Raw genomic sequence first — 3976 nt, 5'->3', positions numbered from 1 at the left:
CATAAAGCAGGTGCATCATTAGGTTCAGTTCTCTGTGGACTTTTGGGCGGGAATCATTAACAATCAAATAATACTACCATATGTGGTGCCATCTAGTCTTAATTCAAGACACCACCTGCATTACTTGATGAACGACCTTCCTGTACTTTTGGAAGAAGTTGATTTACATAGAAGACGTGAAATGTGGTTTCAAAAAGATGGAGCTTCACCACATTTCGTACTTGCCGTTTGTCGATACCTAGACGAGCAATTCCCTGATCGTTGGATCGGACGTGGGAGTCATTCTCCATGGCTGGCGCGGTCTCCAGTACAAAAATACATAATACGAACATATTTTTAAATAAACAAATAATATAAGAAACGAAGAGCATCCTGAGAATCACTTTTCTAGAATATATTCAACAAAATAAGATAAATATGAAAAAGATCTTACGAGATCGGAAGTTTTTAACAAAAAAATAATTTGTGGCTTACTTAAAAAACAAAAAGGTTTTTCCCGAAGTTTGCTGTCAGAAATACAAATTCCGCTTAAATTTGTAAATCCATTGGAATTTTATTTACAAAAACAAAAGTTTTATCGTAAACTTACCTACTTTTCACTTCAACGTGATTTTTTGCACCTAAGCAATGTGGAAAAATATTTTTGAAGCTTTAACTTTTTCGGGAATATTCCTATTAAGGAAGAAAATTTCTTGATTAAAATAAAAATGATTTAGAAAGTATGCACGTGTTTTAATTCCAACTTAAAATTGAATAACTTTTTGTCAGTGATTGGCTCTTCTGGAAATCTAAGGATTTCGGGGGAAAATTATACATACGGCGTCAGTTAAAAAAGTTGTTAACATAATGTTGAATTTTTTTTACAGATGGTGGTTGAAAAACACATAAGGCAATTTTTTTAAATTATGTAAAATAATATACATTTTTTTTCAATTTAAACTAAACACATAATTGACGCAAGAGATCGAAGTGGATTATATCTTAAAAATACCATAGACACTGGACAGTGGGTTTAATGAACATGACCACTAATACTAAATTACAGTTTTTAAGTTTGTTATAGTAAAGCGCACTTGAAGTTAAATGACACTAATCTGCGCTATATAAATGCTGTGTTATAATTAATATTATTTTCTATATTCATCAAGCAATACATATTATCTAAGACATCGACTGTAAAACACTTTGGGAGGCGAATATCGGTACCGCCGCCCCGGAAACCATTTATTTTATAACCAACACCCCTGCCGTAGGTCACCCCTAGTGGTTTGCTACGTTTGTCACTTAGCAGGTGCCCATCTGGTCTTTTCCGACCCATCATCTTACACCGCATTGGGAGGGATGGATTTTACATCCGTAACTCCTGGCCATTCTCGACTCACTCATGACTCCTAGTTTCCTACCCACCCCTCTACCTTTTTCCTTCTCATAACTTCTATTTTGTTTGAAAAAGTTTACTTTCTTAAGTATTTATTTTACTTGATCGTGCCATGTCTTCCCCGGGCGGCCTCGAATTCTTCTACCATTTAATTTTGATTTTAATTTGGTTTTTGTATGGATATTTTAATCAGCTATCTACCATAAAACCTTTACAATGACCATGTTTTTTTTTTCAAATTTCATATGGGAATGGTTGTCGTTATTTTTGAAGATTCTGAAAAGAATAAAACTAACCTGATACTTCGAAATGTAACACGAATATTCAAAATGAAGATAAAGTATTTCTGAAGTGAGGACAAAGGCTCTAGAATCATCTATCTTACTTTGAAAAGGTATTGTCAAAATTTTTAGAGAGAGCATTGTGAAAACGCTCCGTAACCATCAATAATGATGAAATGTCAACCTTCGATGTTTTATGAAAATGTTTGAATATAACTTGAGAACAATTTTATAAAGTCCGTCAATTTCTCAAACACATCATTCTTGAATGCCTTAAAAATGTGAAATAAACATTTTAAATTCAAAACGATGTTATAAGGTAATATAGAAACTTATGCACATTTCGTTTGTTGTAATTTTCTTATTTAAATTGAAAGAAATTATTATAAAACTATTGCCGTGATTCTTTTTTGCTTATTATTCCGTGATTACATTCCAGTGTCCATCATCAAATTGCACCTGGCCTGATGATGGACGAAAATTAATCAAGATAATCTTACCTGATAATTTTTTACTGAGTGTGTCTGAAATCATGACAAAAATCTAAATAACAGAAACTAAGAAGTCTAAGACACCTCTCACCCCCACTTCAAGAAAGATATCTTAAAATTCGTCAAATAGATACTAATCTTCGAAGAATTTGAACAATTATTCAAATTTCAATGTTAATTTTCAAATTCTGTTTTCATATCAATTCTGTCAAGCAACTAGCCTATAACGATATGGTAACACAACTTGAATAGCACTTTCACAGAACCCGAAAATGAACGTTGAAATTTGATGAATTGTTCAAATTCTCTGGAACAACCTGTCCTAAGCACCTGTTTTATTACAGAATTTTTACAATTTATCAAATTTCAAAGTTAATATTCAAGTTCTGTGAAAGTGCTATTCAAGTTCTGTTATTATCTGATTACTGTTAAAGAACCGGCCCATGATGAAATAATAACAAAACTTAAATAGAGCTGTCACTTGAATTAAAACTTTGAAATTTTATGATGTGTTCAAATTTTGTGTACCATCTGTCCTTGGAGATGGTCAAATTGATTGAGTGTTATTTCGCACTGTGAAAACCTGTTTTCTTTCTAATAGCTTTGTATCGCCCTTCTATCAATTTATTTTTTCAACGATGTTAGTTTTATTTTTCGTCAAGACTGTACTTAGAAGATATGCGAGTTATAAAAAAGTTTAAAAAAGCAGGGGGGAAGTTTCAAACAAACAAACGTCTGGAAGTATGAACACTGTGCACATTCCTACATCATGTTTTACAAAGTGTTCGTATGCATAATATTTTCTTAGGGTAACTGCTGAGTTTGGAAAATTAAGTAAAAGTTTCATAATATTTATTTATTTTTTATTAATACCCCAAACTAGGCAAATGCCCGTATTATGGTGGTGATAAATAAGAAAATATAAAAAACATATAAAATAAAAACACAATTATACAATGTTGTCCATATATCGTTATACAAATGGTAAAACAAAAACAAAAATAATAAATATATATGCGATAATATGGATTAAGTCGGAATGAATTCACTTAATGGTATTTCTTCAGTCAGACAATAATTTCATTCAGGAAGCTTTCTGATTTCATTCTGCCACATTCTATGAGCCATACGGTTATTTTCTTTTGAAGAGGGCCTGTTTTAATCTTACTGCATTGCTGCTTGAACCCATTATACACCTTAGGAGCCAGAAATACATGGAAACGTTGTCCAAACGATGTGTTCATTTTTGGTACTATCATCCTTTGTTATGATCTTAGTCTTGTTGTGTAGCTGTGATCAACAAGACTATGAAGCTTGGGATTGTTTGTGTTGGCACCTAGCATCGTGCTACCTACCTTCTATCCTTTGTAAAATTATTGTGGCCTATCTACCCAACCCCTCTCCTCTCCTATGCCGACGTTAGTTGAGTTAAAATATTCGTCCTGTCAACATCGTTTGATTACGGAGCCGCCTTTATCGACCGTGTCGAAAATCAAAGCCATCGCGAGCTCGCGCATTGTGAAATTTGTGAATTGTTGTGAACCAGCGCAAAGAAGGATTGAAAACCGTGGAAGAATAGAAAAGGGTAAGTCGGCATTCCGAACCTTTCAAATCCTATTATTCCGCGTTGCGACGGTGCTATATCCGTCCCCAACAGTTTGTATAGTACATTATGAGTGCATGTATATAAATCTGTCTTACATCTAATAATTTTGTTTCCTTAAATAAGGGTGTCGATGGATACATATAAGGTTTTTTATCCATCACTCTTATAACAGCTTTTTGTGCCTTGGCTAACGGATCTAGTATAGTTTTGGCTGCACTGC

Source organism: Hesperophylax consimilis, chromosome 22 (genome assembly GCF_061612785.1).
Source record: "Hesperophylax consimilis isolate HC1 chromosome 22, BYU_Hcon_1.0, whole genome shotgun sequence".
NCBI lineage: Eukaryota > Metazoa > Arthropoda > Insecta > Trichoptera > Limnephilidae > Hesperophylax > Hesperophylax consimilis.
Note: the sequence above shows the minus strand (reverse complement) of the source record.